Source organism: Mya arenaria, chromosome 9, assembly GCF_026914265.1.
Source record: "Mya arenaria isolate MELC-2E11 chromosome 9, ASM2691426v1".
Taxonomy (NCBI): Eukaryota; Metazoa; Mollusca; class Bivalvia; order Myida; family Myidae; genus Mya; species Mya arenaria.
This window is the reverse complement of record NC_069130.1, coordinates 73,048,336-73,072,603: the sequence shown is the minus strand read 5'-3', so window position 1 is coordinate 73,072,603 and position 24,268 is coordinate 73,048,336. Positions and strand designations below refer to the sequence as shown.

At 33.3% G+C, this 24,268-nt stretch overlaps 1 long non-coding RNA gene across 1 annotated transcript; it reads left to right on the top strand.

Moving 5' to 3' along the window:
* The first annotated feature begins 16,238 nt into the window (after positions 1 to 16,238).
* Positions 16,239 to 19,479, top strand: LOC128246956 (uncharacterized). The gene is made up of 2 exons (XR_008263397.1): positions 16,239 to 16,379; positions 18,886 to 19,479. It is a non-coding gene; the product is annotated as an uncharacterized LOC128246956 (long non-coding RNA).
* Positions 19,480 to 24,268: the final 4,789 nt, after the last annotated feature.

Genomic DNA, 24,268 nt, shown 5'->3' with positions numbered 1-24,268 from the left:
TAAAATGTCGTTATAACAAAATAATGAAAGGATGATTTTTGCCGATGATTGTGTTTGACATGTAACATTGTTAATCCTCAAAGTATTTATCAAGGGCATCTCCAGGATGCTTTGGAAGGAGTCCCGTTGGAGTGAGGGAAAAGCCAACATACCAAATAACACTTCTGGAAATTGCTTCAATGTAAGGTTCCGTCTTTCCCCGCTGGCTTGAACTCATTTTGTTGCTGGGGTCCATGATGAAATTTTTGCCCCGGTAAACCATTTCAAAATGGCAGCATTCTCCCCCACCCTGACTACTCTCGACATGTGGCCACTCATCTGCATAGCGAACAGTGTCTACAAGAACTATGTCACCTGATTGCAGGGCTATCCAAGGCTAAGTTTCAATAACTCATGCACAAATATTGAATTGACTGATTATTTAACATATTAATTATAGCCTTGATTTTACAATGAACATATTCAATTGAATAGTGTTGTTGTATTGTTAACACCAGTTAACATTGCAGGCCAGGAAAGCAGTTTTCGCTATCAAATCTTATGATAGACCATTTGGTCGTTTTAATAACAAGGAACTTTTTAAACTGTTTGACTCTATGGTAGTCCCCATTCTGACATATGGAGCGGAGATCTGGGGTTGTAGTTACGCCCCTGAAATCGAACGAGCTCAAAGTTCGTTCTGTAAAAAATTTCTCGGTCTAAATATAAGTACTAATAATTGTATGGCACTAGGTGAATGTGGTAGTGCTCCACTTTGCGTGATATATTATTCAAAATGTATAAAATACTGGTGTAAAATTCTGCATATGCAAAACCATCGCTACCCTAAACATTGTTACGTTATTTTAAAACGTCAAGACGATATTGGAAGAATAAATTGGGTAACAAAAGTTAGAGAAACATTATTTCAGTATGGATTTGGGCGACATTAATACTTTCAATACTTAATACTTTCAACACGCAATTTAAGCTTAATCGACTGTATGACTCAGGGATGGCACGATACCGTTAATTCATCTTCAAGATGCGATCTCTATAAACATGTTAAGTTCTTACTAAATCCGGAAAACTATCTTTCCATAAACTTGTCACATAAATTTGTCCGTGCGCTCACGCGATTTAGGTGTTCAAATCACCGGTTAAATATCGAAGTTGGCCGTCATCTTAACATAGACAGAAATGACAGAATATGTGCGTCCTGCTTAATCAACGAGAACAGGCTTTTATTAGAAGATGAATTTCATGTTGCCCAAGGTTCTCTACTGTAAGAAATCAGTTTTTATTTAGCTGGTTCACGGGTCGATCTGACCTACATGCCTTTTACAGACTCCTAAAGTCAGATAATAGTTTTGTTATTCGACAAGTGGCAATATTTATTTTTTACTTGTTAAAAATGGCGGATTGAAATTTGTAAACAATTTGTATTAAGCAATGACATCACTGTATTACAATTAATGATGTATATATTATAGTATGTATTTTGGGCCGGAGGCCTTTATGTACTGAATAAAGTTGAGTTGAGTTGAGTTAAGTTCATGTATTGAGAGATGTATTTTGTGATTGAAAGTTTGCAGTAAAAAATCACTTATGTACTGATTTCAATGTATCAATATTCTGTGATGCTATTTCCATTTTTCAATTTAAACACTTCTACTCCTTGTCAATGATATTTGAAGTGAAATTGAATTGTATAATTTTTTGCATTTTTACCAAAAAGCTAAAATGTGATCTTTGGAGCAAAGAAATTTAAAAAAGATGTAGCCATTGAACATATGACTACATGCTAGTATTAACCGGTGGAATTAATTCCTCTGCTTCCTCTTGCTCAACTTCCATTTGTTGATAGTGTTGTTTGAACTGTACTTTAGCCTTTGGCATTGTGATAACATCATCTGCTCCATACTCTTTATCTTCTGTAATAATGTTTCGTGATATGGAAGTTTATTGTATGTTTAATATTTATTGCATTCTATGGTTAACAAATTCTATTTAATCATGAATATCAAAATTACTGTCAGGCCTTCGTATTGTTTATTTTTTATGTACTAGGTCCTGTATAATTATAGTTATTATATATAATTTACAACCTAAAATTTAAATTGTATACTCAGGGGCGGATACAGTGCTTTATTTTTAAAGAGGAGATGAAAAGCAATTTACTTGCAAATGGAGGAGGTATCATTTATCACTTTTTCTTCCACCTTATCACAAGAAGGCAGTATTTATGGGATGTGCCAAAACTTCTGGTGTCTTAAGGAGGTATCCCTTACATTTGGTCCATTCCAGTAACATTCTTGTCCATGAAACATCTGATTGCCACTGAATGATCTCAGTGTATTTCCCTTACTCATATTATTACCGTAATGGTACCCAACTATCATATTGAATGCAAATAATTTAATTTATGTTAATATCGAAATCAAATCATGGCTGCACCAAATGTGTCCTTTAATAAGATACACGGAATTAGCTTATATTATGTTGTTTAGGGTAGATTTTAATTTGAATGCTTTTGTTAATGAAACAATAACCTGATCAGTGCTCCATTTCTTGTAATATATGGTGGTGCCACTGTCCTCTGATGACTTTAAACAGATCAGGTTGTGAATGATTTCTGATGGCATTTATGTCTAGCACCTCCAACCAGCTCCATATGATTGTTGTCCTTATGGCTGTAAATTAAGAATGTAATTATTTTTGAATTGTGGATGATTATTCTTCTCACTTAGGCAACATTTCATTGCCCCCAATTTATGAATAAAAGAATGAAGCTGTAAAATCTTCTTCTTCTTTTAATTTGGAACTATTTTAAGTAGAGAGAACAAGTGGAATGAAAATCAAAGGTTTTTTGTGCGCACATAGTTTAAATGCCCTTTTGGGGTTGACCAATATTTCAAGGATAAGAAAATATGTATATTAATGTATATTTCAACCCCAATATTTCACAGATAAGAAAATAAGTATTTTTGTTTTTCATATAGATGGCAACTGAATATTGTTTTTCTAACATAATCGGCGATGAGACATGTATCTTGAGAATAATTGTCCAACCATCAGGTCAATGAAAGTTTAATTTTTTTGAAAATTCCTGTCTGCACCAGAAGGGCAAGGAATCTGATGCCAAATCTGCTAAAAAGTTTCATAATCATGATAATATAATTAAATTTTCAATGTAAAGAAATCAAAAAATGAAAATAAAGCTTTTGTATTAAATCATTTAGAATAATCAACACATGATTGTTTTTCATTTCTGCCAAAGAGAAATTGTGTTATTTTGAAAGTTTAAACATGCAAACAGTCATTTATCAGATCATTACATGTATTTTCTCCAAAATTAATCATACCTATTCTTGTTTGCACCTGGGCAGTTGTCTTACTGAAGGCACAGCCTTATAGGTAAAGTGTCGAGCATGACGAAAATACTACACAATGTTGATATTGTATAGTTGCCACCATGCGGCCAGTGGAAAGGATCCAAGAACCAATACATGCCCAACCCATGGACAATGGCGCCCACAATATTGAATTGCACTTTCCAAGTGCTTGACCAGGACTTTGGTGTTGTTGGATGCGGGAGTCTAATTTTTTCTCCATGTCCATACCTTCCTGTTAACAGAAAGTCATTATTTTTAATCTTTAATCATTTTAAAACTTCTAGTAATATGAAGATTTAAAAACGGTATATGTCCCAATAATACACCAGTGTATCACAATCTGATGGACTGGAAACTACTGACATGCATGGCCTTCAATATTTGCCTAATTTACAAACAGAATATTTGGAATCCCAGATTTAATGAGAAAAAGAACATTGTCTTTGATAATTTTATAGGCTGATACGTTGTCAGCATATATGTATATACTGTATCCAAGTTCAAATAATAACTTAATTGGGTTAACTTTTGACATTGACACTCATTTATAAAGGAAAAGTTTTTTTTTTTTCATAATCATTGATTTGGTATTCCGATGATTACATTATTAGTAAAAAAATGCATTTTGATCAATTTTACCAGGATTATGCAGATACTCGGCCTCAGGCTCAGACTTGGCTTTCCTAATCTGTTTGTTGTAGTTTGAGTGCTCCATACTAAAAAAATATAACAAGATGGATATTTTGAAATGTACAAAAATAAAGAGATAATGTGTCATGTTCAAATCATATTATGCTACATTTTGATGTAAGTTCAATAATATTCAAGTATGGAAAATTAACTGGATATTAAGAGTATACTATAATGTAGAGCACCATTCATGTTTTCCACCATAAATTGGTGGAATACAAAGGTTTAACATGAAGATGTATAAGAAATTGCATCATTTGAACATTTTTTAATATTGCTGGTACATTTCCTCTGCCATTTTTATCGAAAACAACCTCGGATGTATGCGGGTATATCTGTTGAAGTAGTTCGTAAATTTTTGAATTATATCACTATTTAAATGTAGTCTTTTAGAGTTGTATTTATTGATCTAAGTTTAAATTGATTGACAATGATGTGTATAATTGCAAATATAATTTCAAAAGTTAGTATAACTTTCTTCACAATTGCAGAAAATAAATACAATTTAAAGTAAACATCTTTCTAAATAATGATGCTATTAATTCAGACATTCTGAATATAATGACTGGTGTCAGTTTATATTACATATAAGTTTTTATTTATATTATGCTTACTTGTTCGGCATCTTGTCACCTTGTCTTTTTGGGAAGCTGATTAACCAACTGACTGCACTAAGTTCTTGTTCAATATTAAAGGATGCAATCTTTTATTTATCTTCCTGAATACATTTTATAACAATTGTTAATCATATCAAGGGAATGGGTCAGCCATGATTGTTTTGAAAATAACAAACACACATTTGTAACTCTATTTCAATACAAATTCAAATAAGAAAAAAATCTATCATTGGTCTGATTTATTATAAACCATAAAAATTGAAGCAATTTACCCAGGAATGTATTCTCTATTTGGTAGTTTGTGCTTCTTGGGCACCGGCCCAGACGGACAGACCATGCTTTTAAGCATACATCTTTTCTTCCTATGAGGAGTGATGTTTTGTTATTCCTAAAAACAAAGGAATAAATAACATTAACCATTGTACTGAATTTGCTCTTGAACAAAGCATGGCTTTTCTTATAATTGACTTAGTCAGCTTTCAGCTTGAATAGACTAGTCATATTGTGAAACAATTAAAAAATGGGCGCTTAGTGACTTTTGGTTATGCCTTTTTTGGTTACAAAATTGCTAGTTCATATTTGTATTAATGCTGTTTTAGGTAACAGACAGTACATGATATACATTTATCAGTTGTTTACATTCAAGGTTAATTTTTACTGGATATTATAGGGGCCCGGCCCTGGAAAATAAATTACCCTCCAGTGTATTATAATGTTAGAATTATTTCACTTATTCTATATAATTAGGATCTCAGTATTCATATATGAGCTATATATATACTAATTTATAAATGTTGTACTCCATTTGTCCCCAACATGTTCGAAAAAATACCAGTACTTGTGCCCAAAACAAAAAACCAACAACATTTTTACCTGCTAAAAGGGCTGCCCACTGACTTGTGCAAAAGCCATGAAAATCTTTGATAGCAAATTAAGTTGTTTTTTTAACATGCCAATTATAAAAAAATATGCCATCACAACCAAGTTTCCAAAGCAAGTGTCAACAAAACAATTAGTTCTTAAATATAGATTCAGGAATAGCAATTGAAGGTTAATTGAGTGATTAATGTGTGTTGTATTATCACTGAATGCTTTCAGGATCTAGATAATTCATTCTCACCACATTTTACATATTGAAAACCAGTGAACTACATGTAGATGAGAAATTTCCAGAACTAATTTTGTTGCTTGTCTTTGACAGTTTTCAATAATTGTTTTCAATAATCTGTTTATGTTTCTTAAGACAAGGGTTATATATCCATAGACAATATGAGGCCAAATGAGTGTTTTGTACAGCATCAGAAAGTGTTTATAGTCCATATACACAAAATTTCTCCTGATAAGACCTATCAGGCTGTTTGCTTTGGTTACGTACAGTACAGTTTTGTATATTGTGAGTCAAAACTGAGGCTATTTGAGAAATGTATTCCCAAGTCCTTTCAGAGACATCTTCTTCGATTTCAGAATAGGTTTTTGGAGTCAAACATGACATAATCTGTGTTAACATTTTTGTAACCAATATGGGAAACCTTACACTTTTTTATATTGAATTTCAATCACCTAGTACTGGGCAATGATTTTTGGCATTTTGGTCACATAAAATGTTTAGCTAAAAATTGATTGCCATCACGAATCGCTATAATTCTCTTGTTCTAGAAAGAGTTCATTTAAATTTTTGTAAAAAGGTTTTAGGTGTTAAAATTCAAACTCAGAATAATTTCATCTATGGGGAGCTTGGTAAAACTTCATTATTAAGCAGAAGAGCTGTTAATGTAATAAGATATTGGTTAAAAATTGTTAAATTAGAAGATCATAAATATACTAAAGGCGATTACATTCAAATGTGTAGTTACATAGAAACACAGCCAAATTGTAAGTCTTGGGCAAAATCTGTATGTACTTTGTAACAATCTGTTGGATAGCATTATGCTTGGTTGAATCAATGTGTTGGTGATGAAAATATATTTATGTCTTTGTTGAAGTCTAGACTTAATGATACATTTGTCCAAAATTGGAGGTCAGAACTTAATAACTCATCACATGCAAGAACTTATACAATGTTTTGTAATTTTATGTTGCAACCTTATTTGACAAATGTTAATATATATAAATTTAGAAAAGATCTATGTAAATTACGAGTATCATCTCATAGATTAGAAATAGAAGCAGGAAGATGGCACAGACCTGAACCAGTATCTTTTGAAAAAAAGAAAATGTATTGTGTGTGATGTTTTGGAAGATGAATTACATTTTATTCTTGAATGCCCTCTGTATAACGAATTACGAAATTCATATATCAATAAGTATTATCGAAATAGACCAAACGTGCCAAAATTTGTTGAATTAATGCAAACCGAAAATGTTAACGTGAATAGAAATTTAGCCATGTATGTTAATTATATGCATTAAGTTTAAGAAACAAGTATCATTATTATTATGACTAGTGGTAGCCTATACTGGTTGAGAAGCAGTTTCCGACAGTTTTTATTGAATTAATTATAAGTGTTTAAGTACCTACTAAAATTGTTCACATTTAAGAAAACTACAGCTCAAGCTGCTATTGTCGATATATTTTTCACATGTGTGACGTCACATATAGTGTATCTAATAGAGGCGCAAAGAGGGTACTTACTCTGTTCTGATTAGCTTGTGATGAGAAGCAGTTTCCGACAAATCGAATGCGGGGCAGATTTAAGGTGCCTATTGTTAGTTTTTATTATCTGTTTATTTAATATACTAAATATAAGACTGTAATAAGATAAATATTTTTTATTTTTTCAGCATTTACGAAAAATTTAAACCCTAAAATTTACGACAGTCAATTCATACTGGAAATCAGGCAGACACTGAATTTCAATGATATTTTGATTCATTTCTGATAGAAACTTGTGTTTGTGTACATTTAAATGAATGTGTGTGCGAAATAAGCATGACACCAGTGTTCACAAATATGTACACAATGATCATCATTTGTACAAGTCAATTTAGGAAAACCTTGTAGCTATTCATAGATATGCAAATTAGGTTCACACGCATGCGCAATATGCTGCGCGTGCCGATCCCCCACGTGCAAGTTTGTGTACAAAATGGAAAATAAACATTAAATAATAATAAAAGTTACTTACGTGTCTCGAAAATAATTTCAACTTTTGATTGCCTAGTTAGGATATAGTTGAATTGCAGTACATTTTTTATGAAGATCTAAAGAAAGTAGGCGAAAAAGCGATTTGTCGTATCAAAGGTGCTCGTCACATTGCCTGGATACGGTAATACATATTTTTTTATTTTTTTTATTCTAAAATTAGTATAATATATAAATAAATATTTATTTATATATTATACTTATTTTCTTTCATGAAAAATTGTGGAATATTCACTACTTTGAAAAAAATAAATAAAAAAAAAATAAAAAAAATATATTTAAAATAAAATAAATAAAAATAAATATGTATTACTGTATCCAGGCAATGTGACGAGCACCTTTGCATTGTATGTTCTGTATATTATGAATATGGCATTGATCACTTGACAACTTAAATATAATATATTTAAGTTGTCAAGTGATATTATCTTTGATTTCAGTTTTACCATTTTAACAGTGATGACTATTTTAACAGCAAACATATACACGACCGTCTCATGCTGTCCGAATTTGGAGCAAGTTGCCTGTACTAAGCTAGTAGCAGACGAATTGTACACCGCTGGATACTTTATTGGTTTGTATCATCATTAATTGAAAATTATCATTGACATGCATAGAAAAGTATAAAGTGTTTTTAATAGCAGCAGAGTTATCAAGGACATCAAAAATTGGTCAAGATATAAGCCAGAAATCAACCGACCGCCAGAAATTATTTCTTTAGTACACATGCGTAATATATTTACTGTATGTTACCTCCCTTGCATTATTAACGCCTAAGGCCTAAGAAAAAATAACGGACAATAGGCTACACACCACCAACCGTTACACTGTACTATGTTAGCAAAACTGTGATCGTATAATACATTAATATCTATTTTTTTATGAAGGTAAACTTGATATACAGCATAAACATACACAAAATTTTAGGGGAGTAAAATCTGTAATAAACGCTTTGGAAATTACGTGTAGTTGGCATACAGTATCTTGTTTTCATGATCATTTTCCTTGCATTTTGTCCCTCCACAATGTCAATAACGGAGGTTCAAATTCACGGGAGACTTACCAGCCAGCCTTTAACGTTGAAAAGGCAGACTGGGTGAATTTAATAGATTGTGTCTGGGTCTTTCTCTCTCTGACTTTGATCTGGAAGAGCTGGAACATTTTAATCGTCAGTTGACTGATAAAATCCTATCCATTGCTGAGAGTTGTATTCCCTCCTCTTCCGGTAAGCAGCCCAAACGTCAAACGGTCCCATGGTGGACGGACGAATGCTCCAAGGCTATCCAGGGTAGAAAAAAGGCCTTATCTAACTAAAAAGAAACCTGACAATTTAATTTTATATAGGTCTTTGGAAACAGATGTTAAGAGGGTGTCTTCACATTTTATAGTTGTCTCATTCAAGTTAAAGGTTATATTTTGGTCCTTGCAATAGGACAGAAAACTAAGGACCAAAATATAACCTTTAACTTGAATGAGACAACTATAAAATGTGAAGACAGTGTCAAACTCTTGGGTGTCATAATAGACTTCAAACTTAAATTTGATGTCCATATTTCAAGCATTTGCAAGAAAGCCTCAAGACAGCTTAATGTTTTAAAGCGAATAGGTCATAACCTTTGTAAACTAGGAAAATTAAACATATATTACTCATTTATCCTATCAAGTTTCAATTTCTGTCCAATTACTTGGCATTTTTGTGGCGAGGTGCATACTAAGAAGCTTGAAAAAGTACAAGAACGAGCCCTCAGATTCATATACAATGATAACACATCTGATTACCCAACACTTTTATCTAAATCAATGTTGCCAACTCTCAAGCTTAGAAGGTTAAGGTCCATTGCTATAGAAACCCATAAAATTATCCACAAGCAGGGTCCAATGTATCTACATGACTTAGTGGTAATAAAAGAACATTCCTTTAACTTTAGATATAAGATGATGGCTGCTATCCCAACTGTAAGAACTACAACATATGGGTGCAATTCTTTCCGCTCCGGTGCCCCTAAACTCTGGAACTCCCTTCAACAACATTTTAGGGAAGAAACTAATTTAAATCATTTCAAGAGTTTAGTCCGGGCATGGAGCGGAGATAACTGCAATTTCTCATTTTGCATATAAGAATGCTGTCATATAACATGCTGTAAAATGTCTTAATCAAAGATATGTTGGATGGGACCTCGCGAGCTTAGACTGCCTAGGCAGCTGGTCTCTTTCAATGTGTCTTTGATTTAAATCATGTTAATTAATTGTGACTTCTTTTGTTTTATTTCCCATGCTAAATGCATTGTCGTATTACCTTGTGATTCGTATTTTCGATTAACTTACGCTATAAATTATGCTAATCTGCCTACATTCTATATATAGTCTAATGTCTTTCAACTGCCAAATATGTTTATGTGATTTTACTATAAGAATTATTTATTTGTTTCAAGTGTACATACTGAATATCATTATTTGCATGAACTGATGTGTGTGATATATTAGTTACATAAATTATGCTATTTATTTATAATGTCGGTCAAAAGCTATTCATAGCTTATGTTAAACTGTTGATGATAGTACCCGACAATAAATAAATATTGACTTGACTTGACTTGAAGGGCCTAAACTCAAAACTGGAATGATTTCTGTGAATCAGCTAGGTTAAATAAGTCAAATAATAGAGATGTTTGGAACAAGGTTCACAGAATAAAAGGTCATTCTACCTGCCCTGTACCACTTCTTAAATATAGAGATAAAAATGCTTAAAAACCCCTTGAAAAGGCTCAATTTGTTATAAACACATTATAAATTAATATCCAGTGATAGCAATCTTGGGTCAGACAAACACAGTCTACTGGTCATCTATAAGTCCTTAATACGTTCAAAAATAGACTATGTTGCTCAAGTCTATGCAAATGCCTCGCCAAAAAGTCTTAACATCTTGGAAAACATACAGAATAAAGCCCTTCGAATAGCTCTGAGAGACCTTCCCTGTACCCCTGCATGCATGCTCGAGGAAGAGGCGGGTATACTTCCCTTGGCCCTGCGGAGGAGACAACAAATCATTAACTTCTGGGCTAGGGTACAGTCCCGGAGAATAGGTAACCCTGTAAGTGACCTCTTTGGGACCGGCATCTTCATCAAGGCAAAATATGCCAAGGGTCATCATAGAACAATTCCCTTTGGGGCTTACACCCAAAGCATTGTTGAGGAGGCCGGGCTCAAAATAGGTATAACCCGATGGCGAGGGTAAATAAGCCCCCCCCCCCCCGAACTTTACACTCTGAAATCCTTAACGATGGAAGAGTTTCGTTGTGTTATATGTGCTTTTGACTGTAGTAGTGATCAATGCATACATTGTTTTAATTGTAGAAATTTGGTACATGCTAAATGTTCTGAATTGTCCGAGCAAGACCTTAAGTCTTGGAGTGCCAAAAACAACAAATTTGTTTGTAAATCATGTGCATACAGTGGATTACCATATGTTGCCGGAGCTGCAGTATTTCCGGAAACGCCTCAAATCATGTATTAAGGAAAAGATTACCGACCCTGTAAGGAAGGAGGCAATTCCCCCAAACTGGACAAACAACAATTGCGAGTCCATGAACCATGTTCTAAAACAAACTGTAGATTGGAGGTCACAACCATTCACAAAGTTCGTTCACCTGTCCAATAAGCTAGTAGAACGTCAATTCAAATACTTAGTAGTTAAGGTCTGTCATTGTAGGGACAGGTGAATTCCACCTTGCCGAAACCCACTCCCTATTCCATAAATCCAAAACTGTTTGGATGTCGATGTCATTGGCCCAGCGCGACATTCAATATCAAAAATTCCGTAGGCATGTCCCCCGAGATCGGTCCGTAGTAACATCCACTGACGGTCGGTCCTCTGTGGTTTTACCAAGGACCAACGGCCGAAAACCGGGACAACGCAAACGCCCGGTCAATGTCCGCACAACCAGCATTAAGGGCCCACGTACGTCATAAGACTCAGACTATTCCAAACCCATTGGGGACACTGGAAATGCAGGCTATTATTTCTAATGCACCATGCTAAAACATATAAAATAAAGTATTTTATTTTCAACTGTCTGATTTCAACAATGAAGATATCTACATAGTTACCAATAATTATTGCACATAATAATGAAACATAATTCGATTCGGGGCAACATTTTTGCCATGCCAATATGAACTTAGGTAGTAACAACTTTCTTTTCTTCATGGTCATATATACGCATAGTGCATTCAAAGGTAATTATTAATACATTCTTATAACTCAATGTCAATTTTATTGTTTGTATGTGTGACACATTTTTTGTAACACAAGGTGAATTTCATTTCATTAGCATTGCTGTTTGCAATGTACTTTTCCATAGCTTATGTCTTTCAAATGTATATGTCTTTGTCAATGATTTTAAAGGGACTGTACACCAGATTGGAACCAAAAAAAGTTTTTTTGTCTGTAACGAATCTCAGGACAATTATCTAATAGAATGTGTTACGCTTTGATATCATAATTTTAAAAAAAGTACCAAAATGTAAAAATAATGTGTCGGAGACCGGGTTCGAACCAGTGTCGCCAAATTTACAGTCCAGCGTCGAATCCACTGAGCTACGACGACTTACTCTAATTGGGTGACATAATTAAGCTATACACCTTCCTCGGTAATATCACGTGATAACACCGACTAGCCAATCACGCATAATAAATGAATTCTACCTGGTAGACATACCCAGTAATCTTTTTTAACGGAAAAATACGAAATAACTGCTAAACTTAAGTAAATTGTAAAATATGTGGTACTTCAGTTAGTAAGTTTCAATGCATTGTACACATCATTGCCAAGTTTATGTCAGTTTTGGACAATTTTCTTCTTTTTTCGCTCTTTTATCATACGGAGTACAGCCCCTTAAATACATATTGTATGTTTATCATTTTATTTGCAGCGGTCAATATTTCATTGAATTTAATTATGCTTATGGGCTATGTTTAATGCAGCCTTCCATATTATTCGATGTTATTCAAATGTATATGTCATGTATGTAAAGAAATGATGGAAAAAAAAAAGTTAACTGTATGTATTTTTCATGTTTTTACTTCACCTTAAACATATCCGTAAATCATATTTCAGTTGAGAACGGGAGAATACTCTTATTGGCTAAATAAAGGAAATTCTTTTGTCAATAAACTCATTATTTTTAAATATATTTTTTAAATTGTTTATGGATACAATGCGTAAAATCATCAAATATATATGACTATTAAAAAATAAATACAATAGCAGGCGTCTTTCGGTAACTTTCTTGCATTTTTACTCCAGTTTAACCATATCCATAAATCGTATTTCGGTTGACGACGGGAGATAACTCTTTTTGACTAAAAAAAGGTTTGTTTTTTTTGTCAATAAAGTCATTATTTCAATATATTTTTTAACTTTTGGCTACAATGCGTATAATCATTATATATACAGGATTATTAAAAATAAATGCATTACAAGGCGTCTTTCGGTAACGTTCATGCGTATTTCGGTAATTTTATCTTCTAGTCTGAAGTTATATTTGTTTTTACTCTACTGTTCACAGGGGGCAGAAACAAATCATTTTCTGATATGTATATACATATAGGGTTAAATAAACACACATAATTTGTTTTTGGCCCCTGTGTCTACTGTTGAATGATCTAAAGTTATCATTCATCTTCATCTTCCTTGTGCCACAAAGAGCAATCACACTCCGTGAATTCTAGCGTTTCACGAATATGACAAGCATTCATTTCCTTAAAATCCAGTTCAAAACCAATTGATTAAAAAATGTCATGTCGCGTTTCTCTTACGAAAATTCACTCACTTTGATGTTTTCCACCGTTTATTGTTTAATGAATTCATGTTGCATCAGGTCGGAAGACAGCCATGTTTTGGTGTAGTAAATCTAATCTCTGAGATATTTATCATTTGCTTCTCTCTAAGTGTAGGTATTGGAATGATTTTAATGATAGTAATTATAACGTGTGCATCACTCAGAATTATACAATATAATAACATATCAATCTGAACTAGATTTTTCAAACTTAAATATAGATAGGGAATCCGGCCTGAGACGTCAGTTATTTCTACTATATGCCTCTTATAGACATTTACCTGGCTGTTCCCGACAGGCATTGATTTTTTCCAATATTTTCACTGAGAACTATCTTTATTTTGCAATACAGTGTCAATTTGTCATTTTGTCCCCATGCATGTTCTACAATTTGTGAAGTACAGATGCAAGCAAATGCAAACATTTTAAATAGCAGGTAGCCCGTTGTCTTTCTTGAAGTAAGCGAACGACACGTGTTTTGCTGCGCTTATTTGTGCATTCCACTCATACAGATCTAATAAGTAATAATGCAGCTTTTGAAAAGAGAAATACTTTTTTCCAGGAATAAACATTACATAGTTGTTACAAGTTTTGACTGTTAGTAGATCTTTATAGTATTGTATAAATGATTTATCAATATCAGTGTATTTAAATTTACTTTATTTACAAACTATGTTTTGACAGACACTATTATTTAATCCATCCTCACTAATTTGCACAAGTAGTTTTCATTTTTTATGATTTTCTAAAACAAAATGTGTTTTTGATAGGTTTGCATTAATGATTGATTAATTTTATATGTTGCATGAATGATAGCGATTATGCACATACACGTGCATGCGTTTTGGTAAAGGTAAGATTTATTATAATTTGCGATCATCACCTATACATAAGAATGTTACATAACTTTTTTAAGATCTATATCATATACATAAAATCATAACCATTTAACATTCCTGGTTGATAACCAGTACTCTCATCAAATGATGCTCCGAGTGGGGATTAAACCCGGGACCTTCTGATCAAAAGTTCGATACGTGCAATCTGTGTTAGCAAGTGCGCGTTTTTGTCGAAACCGTGCACGTGTTCAATAAAACCGGAAACAACGTCATATAAAATACAAATGCAGAAGATCGATGCAACTAAGCAGAAGACATGATTATTCGCAAGAAAAATGGAAAGTTTACTAATGAAAACACCAAGATTTATATTTATAGCAATTTACATGTTTTTTCGATGAGATTTAAATATTTGATGACGCAATTTACCATGAAATTAAAGAAATTACGGTGCCATATTAGATAGCCGGTTTTTGCACTAACCTTCATCGGAAAGGTATTTTATTTCGCATAAATGATTAAAGGAAGCTTAGCACTTTATGCTGACCAATTTTAAGTAAATTTAGAAAATATTTATTTTTAACGTCGAAAATTGGTTGAGCAACGTACCCCACTACCTTAAATGTACTGTACAATACTTTTTATTTCATAGGAAAATTTAGCACTTAATATATGGACACTTTCCTCGAGCTTTTTAATGGTTTGATAAGGTATTTATCAAATACATGATTGTGTTTCTAATCTAAAAATATAAACAGTATATCTATAAAAATAAGTATTAAGGACCTAAATATCTTTAACCACATAGTTTTAAATTTCAAGGAATTTGGTTATATACAAAACTAATTATTATGCCAAGACTGTTTGGTAAAATTTAGTTAATGACCTAATTAAAAGTTATGTGCTGCCCATTGCACATTTTTTTAATAATAGTTACTGCACCCACAACCCCCACTCGCAAATTAAGAAGGGGGCGCACGAGGCGCGTGCCCCCTCAAATTCTTCGAAGTTGGCCCATTATTTCACCATGGGAGAAAAAAGTAATAGCATAAAATGGACCAGTTCTGAAAACAAGTTGTTAAAATTTACTTAGAGTGAGCGACCCCAAACCCCCATGCAAACAGTTTATGCCATATACATTCGTTTCTGAGAGAGTGGCGTTTGTCAGAGGGTTGTGCCCCTAAGTAACGTCCCCTCTAACATCAATTCCAGGATCCGCCCTGAGCTCGTCTTATTTAAATACTTTGCGTGTGCTACTCAAGTGATTTAATTAATTTTAATCACGAGGCTAGTGCCTTATTGACTAATTGATGCACTATTGTCAAGGACAACGTCATTTGGAACACCTCGGTCATTTTCCATCGAAAACAATCTCAGATGTATGCCAGTTCATCAGCAGAAGTTCGTAAAATTTCAAATAATAGTTTAAATTAAATGTAGAATTTTAATGTGTATTTTGTTAACCAACTTTAAATTGATTACCAGAAAGTGTATTTTTGTATAAATAATTATGATTCCCAGGAGTAAAGTCATTAACTTTAACTGCTAAATTAAAATTAACTGCTTTTCATTATTTAACAATTGTGGGTGGACATTTCTAATCAAACCAGCTAATTTAAAAGGCATTATTACAAAATCATTAAACGCAACTGCTGTTCGTCATATAACAATTGTGGGTGGATTTTCTCATTAAACCTGCATATATTAAACGGATTTTGTACCACTTCGTTGAAACATGCAACTGCAACAGATGTTGAAAATTCACACGTGGATCCCAAAGGCGTATATAATTATGAACATAAATCTATGCATATTGTGTTTGAACGGATGACTAAAACGTTTGTTGAAAAATTGTAAATTACACCAAATTTCCGAGGTAAATATTTTGTATTCTTACTTTGTTAACTTAATGGAAAATAATTTATATAGGTACTGATTTCTTTAAAAACTCTATTAAAATTGAATTATTTTATTCACTTTTATGAACACACACCAAACAGTACCTTGCAGGTGCTCATTTCAACAGACTTTTGTAAATCCTAGCCATAAATAATTGATATTACAATATTACTAACGCATTTCGGCAAAACAGAGCAGTTTCTGTCATTTTTTAAACAAAATACAAGCAATGGAGCTCTTTCTTTGCTAAACATTGTTTTGTTTGATATCCGACCCAGTGTACAAGAAACGTGAACTAGTCCCTATCATCCCTATCATGTTGAATTGATTATAAAAATACAGCTTTATTTCTATGCTTTTAATTTGCGAAATGAATATTTTTCAGTTATTGGTATAAGCACCTGATAATATTCGTTCACTATCTATATGAAAATTAAGCGTGACGAAGACGAACCATTAAACAACTATCTACCGATATTCACATTCGAAACTCCTCAGCCATTCTCCATTAAAAACACCCGGGGGATGCTTCCGTAGCTCGACCTCGTTGGTACTCTTAAAAAGTGCTTTAAAAGTCGTCCTCGGCATGAGTACTCGTCTTACAACATTCATAAATTCTTTATCGTTTACTGTTTAACTACCCAGGTCGTGTTATTAGACAGGTTTACTTATATCTTGCCAGTTGGAAAAATCTAAGAAATAATAATTGCAATGTTATTAAATGAAGTATATTTTTATATCAAAATGCAAACAGTCAAATGTATACAGATGACTTCAATAGTAATTACAATTTCGATTTTTAGCCATTTGTATGAAACCGTTATATATCTTTCTTATTCTTAGACTCTTTGTATTTTTTTCAGAAACGTTAAAGGGCCTCGGTATTGTTGTTGATGGTAATGTCGATTGCAATTGTGCTGATAATGCCGTTGCTGCTTATGGTGATGATTAAAAGTATTTGTAGGAACAACAAATACTATAAACATTAAAATTATATTTAACTTTCGTATAATGTATAATATCCAGATATATGCTGTTTGGAAGAAAATGTTACATGCGTTTATTAATTGGGTATTATTTGGCTGACTATATAACAGTAATTATATGCAAGGGATTTTGCAACATATTCGGGTTATATAACGTATTGTTGAAGGACGACATTACGCTTTGTGCTCTATGGTATTCACCATTTCATTGTCGTGCTTTCATCATAAAACACATTAGTTTTAGAAATTAATAGAAGGGGTATGAAAGAATAGTTCTTAATAATGTTTATGTATAACTCGCTGAATCACATATTAGTACTGACAGTGTTGCCTTTTTAATTTCTGTCTAAGAATCAGCTGCTTTTGGCATAAAATCTGAATATCCTATCTAATCGTTAGTCAGCCTTCTAATATCACTATATCAAACATTACTTTGTCGACGTTTCACTTATATAGAAACTAACAATTGATATTGCTTATTCAGAAATATGTCATCAATCTGATAAATGAATCATCTTTTAAATAATTAATGGGAAAAGCTGCGGAAAAGACGAAATTTTGTTCAAATCTTTGCATAAAAAGACATTAATGGATAGTTCTCACAAGTTTTAGAGCAAATGTATAACACACTGTATTCTTGTGTTTAAATGCTTAATGAGACTTCTTACGCGCAATCTAACAATAACACCAAAATCACAATTACTGAATACTTATATTTAATACAAGGACGAGACAAGGAGATAAGTCAAACCAGACATTGACGATCTATCGACAATAGGAGATGATGACGGAGGTGTGGATCTGGAATATTTATTACAGACGAAAGTATATAACTGACTTTTGTCCGATGACGTAGCTAGCTGTGCTGAATCAGCGAACTCACTACAACAACAGATTAATGTTATTGAGCAGTTTTGTGCGAATACAAGTATGGCAGCTAATTGGGACGAACCCGAATTAATCGTTTTTAGAAATGCCGGACCGCTAAGATACTGCGGAAAATGCCTTTTAAATGGCACAAAATAAGTACTGTATCAATCATGGGGTAGCATAAATACTTAATCGTTGATGGGGTCATCTTTACTCCCAAATACTCGTAAGGGGCAGCACACGATGAAACATTTTTTTAGCATTCCCAACAAAATAATAATTTTTACTGTTTAAAAGCATGGTTCAGACAATTTTGTGTTAAGGGTCGCAGATATGTGGTTTAAGTCCTTGAGATAGGAAATCTATGAGAAGGATTTCTATCATTTTTTAAGCAAAAACAACGAACTGCCCACGCTGTTGGTGGAAATATAACACTCGTTTTTATATAAAAACACAAAGAAATAAGGGAAGCAGATTTTGTTGCATATGTTTTGTTTTAAACATTTCTAGGCAGTTTTTATCAGTCATATGATATTTAAGGAATCGACTAGCGTATCAAACATGCTACAGCAGTGAACCAAAATACTACTACTATGCCTATAATCACGACATACATTACAATTTCAGAGAACGAGTGATGCAATCTCAAATGTGGTCAGTCGTGCTGATAGTCCTTGTCCTATCATGTGCGACACAGTGTATGCCTGGCTCGACAAAGTTCTTGGCGAACAGGCATGCAGCAAAGAAGAATGTATTCAAAAGGGAAGCAATCGGAGCTAAAGATGGACAAAACGTGATTTTACCAGATGTTTCCAAGATTTCAGACAGAAAACAGAACAAGAAAGATATATATTATATTAATGTATTTCGTGGATAAAGAGGTTGATATTACATTGAAGTAATTAAATCTCATTTCATAATTAAAAACATTTTATTACATGTTATTAATGAAAACAGATATTACATTGCATAAAATTGCATTTATAAATATATAGAATATTAATTGCTATCTCAACACGAAATGATATTTAAACAATCAATTATTTACTTGTGTATTTTATAATAAGGTGTTGTCTTCACTCAGACTAAGAGCCGTCTTCTGTAATATGTGTATGTGATTTTGTTTTATGTGTTTAAATAGGACTCGATAATGCATTCTAATTAGAACAGTGAACAATATATGTCAAAGCAAAACTTTATTCCAATAAATGATCAAATGGATGTGTTTATATTAAAACGTGGTCCTCAGTTTTAGTCCATTCAAAGTATCGCAATGTTTACGCGTGCACGCATTAATGTGCTACCAACCTCTCGCTTATCATCCTGGTGGTTTTTTAGCTACCTCTGTATATTTTTTGTACAACATGCTCAATCCCTGAAAGACAAATGAGTAGAACAGTGAGGGTTATATTTTAGAAAAAAAGCATTTAAGGACCGTCTCTGTTTAAAGAAATTGCTATGTAAAGCATTTCGGTGGAACCCCAAGGAAACACTGGCTTCTAAATTCAATAAAAAAGAGTTAAGCAGTCATATTTATAAAGTAAATAAAATACGGTTAAATGTTCTCAACAGTTAATATGTATGTCATTCTTCTTTTTAGCACCGACAACGTGAACGTTCACTATTTTTTGGTAAATTTGTAATTGCAAATATCTATAAAAGAAAAGAAAGAAATAATTTCAATTTCATCATGCCAGCCCTGAAAGATTTGCGGACCAACTCCCTAGTTTTCTCGACCTCTTCTGCAGAAAAATCTTACTCAGCTCAAACCAAACGATATGAACACAAGGTTGCTTAATATTTCACTTAAGGACAACATGAACAACGACATAAATGCCCTTAATTGTATGTCTTGCGTAAGCAGTAACTGACTTTGAGACTCATGTTACAAGGCCTTCCATACAGCGTTCATCTGAATCTTACTCAAATTTGAAGTCAAATGAATTGTTAAAAAACAAAACGTATACCAATAGTGAATGATTGTTATCAGTATAACCACTAACGTCATTATCGTCTTGAGAATAACCATCATCATTAGAAGCATCATCACAACCAGAACCACTACCAAAACAAAAAATTATTTTTTTTGATATGTTGCATATGCTTTATAAACACTGCTTCGTTATTCAAGACTGTTATGACTTTGTTATAAAATAAAGAAATGGAGAACATGTTAGCTTCAGTTTAATATAAGTGCGACGACACTAAAAGGTTCATGGCGTCATGTTCTTGTATTACGAAAGGAGCAAAGAAAACCCCACTTTCATGTTCCGATTAAACATAAAACGCTAAAATAATTGTATTAAACTCGCTGTTTAATATATTGACATTCACAAGCTATGAACTAGTTAAGCATACAATTTCAGTTACAACACTAGGTTCATTGTATTGTACTTAACCATCAAGCTAACTGACAATGGGAAATAATGCACTAAGTTGAATGTGCTCATATTGAACTGTTAATGATCTTTCACACTCACGTTAACGTCTGTGTGACACGCTGGTGACGACGGCCCCGACGACGACACTTAGGCTAAACCAATGCGACTACAATATATTTTAAAAGTTGTTCTAAAAGTTGAAAGGTTTAATCCTTTGTTTGCAGTAAAATATTAAATTGGTGCTGTAATTTCACGGATAAATTGCCATATAATCTTAAATGCAATAGGAACAATGTATTGTATTAAATCGTAATTAAAATGTACAGACATAAAGACATACACGTCGTTATATGATGCACATTATTTCTTTTTATGACGAGATGTTAACAATTACCACAAATGAAAATGCTTTGATTTAATAAGAACATACTCCTGCTATACAATTCATGGTTTAAATAATAAAGATCTTAACCTATGATTCATGTGCTGGGTATTCTGGAAACAGTTATTATTCTAACGAACGTTCCTATTTATCTATATTTCAGTCTGGTTTATCGGTTCGTCCATCATTTAAAAATATATACCAAGGATATGACTACGGACAGGCGGCTCTAATATCTGTCACAAACATATGACAGGGATACGGGGGAATGTCCCTTTAACAAGTCAAACACGTTTCGTCATTTTTGTTTAACGAAAGAGTTTATAATATAGATCGGGTATAAACAATCGAAAATATGTCTTGGATTGATAAACTGTTGGAATTCACAAAACAGCAGCTGCCCAGGAATTAGTTATTTTGGTCTCAAATGCTTTCTCTGAAAGTTTGCCGTTTGCAAAATGGTCAATAGCTATGCTGCAAAATCTATATATGCACCTTGTGGCCATTGTCTGCCCCCCCCCCCCCCCCCCCCCCAAAAAAAAATAATAATAATAATAATAAAAAATAAAAATAATTATACGCTAAGGAAGGGGTCCATCTGACCAATACAAGCTCAAAGCTGACATTTAAGCAGCTCTGTACAAAGTCGTACATCTTTCTTCACCTTTTTGCTTTTAAATGTTTGAATTAAAACGTCACTAATGTCATCTAGACTACGCTATAATTAAGCTTTGTTTTCAATTCACGGTCTGTTTCGGCATATCTACTGCTAAAATGATTTTTCTATGCAGTCCGGCCACATTTCGGCTCTACGGGCTCAATTTGGCGGCTCCGATTTGTGAAACGGTTTAACATAATAAGGAAACCCCAGTCCAATATCACTTTTTACCAGGGTCCACCGCGGATGGTATTCTAAGTCAAATATGTGTATGATTTGCGATCGGTTGGTTACTCTTTGAACATTCTCTAATTTGTGAACATTCGTGTAAGGGATGACATGTATAGTCAAGTAAGGACCCGTCTCTTGCTGTCATTTAAAAGACGTACATTTTTCTGCCGACCCTTAATATTGAATAACATTCGTATATAGGCATTATCATTTTTGTAGTTAAAGAATATGTGTAGCTTTTTAAAGCTTAACCAATACATATGGCTAGATTGGAAGTTTATATAATACATAAACACTGTGATATTACATGAACAGTCTTGTTTTCTACATTGTTCATAGTTTAGCGTCTAAAAACCTAATTTGAAGCCTCTGGTCAAACCATACAATTGGCACTTTTATGAGTGATGCAAGATGTCCTTCAATTATCCAAACTGGCATGATGTCTGTCCATAAAAAGGGGAACGTCTCTCCATAACAATAAACTTCTACTTGACACAAGTCAACTAAAAGTTGTTAGTGGCCTACGCATTATATACCGTGGAAAATGAGAACATCAATTATCCCTGTCCTTTTGAAAATTCTCTCAAAGGGTTACGCATCTGTCCCTCCTCCAAAAGTCGACTCACCCGCACAATCCACCTACCCATAGTTATTTGTCTCAACAGTGAAATACCTCAGCTTGAACGTTAAACTGTAGAATGTTTAATTCTTATACTATGGTCTGGTATTTGTGTTTGTTAATTCGTATGAACTATACATTGTAATAAAGTATAAGTTATAGACCAGGTGGTTTAGAGTATAAGAATATAATGTTTGATTCATGTTTTGTTGAAATCTGCGCTGGTTGTTTATTTTGAATTTTTTTCAGTGTTACTCCGCAGTAACATGCGGACATGACAACCTTCCACTTGCGTATGACGGCTTTAGTTTTCTCGTGTCAACAACGACTCAGGACAGCGCTAAACCGCAATACGGAGACTCGAACCATAGCGGTAATTAGGAATTGCACTCCAATCACACAAATCAGAAAACCGCTGCACACCAGAATTGGCTGAAAAAGATGGTGGCCACTTCGATTGGCCAAAAGATTGCACATTATTAGGAACCCGCCTTACGCAGTCCGGTACCGCTAAATTCCAGGTTTCGCCGCGAAAAGTGTTTCTTAGTTAAATAGGTTGTAGCTTTCTGAACATTCGTGAAAATGATGACATGCACTGTAAAGTTATGGCCCCGTATCCCACTGTCCTTTAAAGACGTGCATTTGTTTGACAACACTTTAAATAACATACACATAATTATAGGCACTATCATTTTAGTTTTATAGAGGATTGATATTTTTAGCCTTTTATGACCGATATTTGTGAAGTTTATATGATAAATACTGATGTGTAACGTGAACGTCTTGATTCCTACAGTGTTCATAGTTCAGCGTCTAGAAACCTAAGTTGAAGCCGTCGGTCAGACCATATAACGTGGACCATTTACTTTGGATGCAAGATGTCCGTCATTTATCTGAACTTGCTTAAAGTCTGTCGATAATTAACAAAATATTAGGAAAATGTGGGTGTGTTGTTGTTGTTGTTGTTTTTCAAGAAAACTTGGTAAATTATATTGAATATAATCAGAAACCCTCTAACCTATCCGTAAAATGTCTTTCTATACATCATAAAAAAGTTAAATAAGTGTTGCCTGAACAGATATAATATTAAATCTAGAGACACCCACAGTTTGTAGAAGGCAACACAATACAGTTAGAGTGCAACAGTAATTATCTTGATAACTGACTACTTTATTGCGTTTGAACAGGGGATACTCCTAATTGTTAGCGGCTCACTCTGTTGTTAACATGAAACTTAGGCAGACCGGTAATTGCAACTGTTGCGCCAGGTGTTGGCTGCATTTTTCTGTGCTCTCACATACTAATATTTTCATAACGTGTATTCTTATCTCACACTTATGAAAATTGGATTTTTTGAAGATTATTCTTCTGTGATTTATGTGTTACGAACGTCATGTTGATTTTAACTGTAATTTTTAAAGATATTTGGGTGTGTTTTTTAAACAAATAATGGCACAGGGTCAAAATTGAACTCTTTACAAACAATTCAGTACATAATATATACAATATTAAAAAAAGTGTTTATCAGGGATTGATAGCAAAAGTGTTAATCGCCTGGTGTGACTGCTTTTTTAGTGATCTCATATTTTGGAATATATATGTGTTAACCATTGAGGGTTTCTAGGAGATTTTTGAGCATTAACTTATATTAATTATCAAGGAGGCTGATTGTGGAATTATTTCTGTGAAACGTTTATTCATTTTCTAGATATTTTTGATTTAAAAAATTGAATATATTA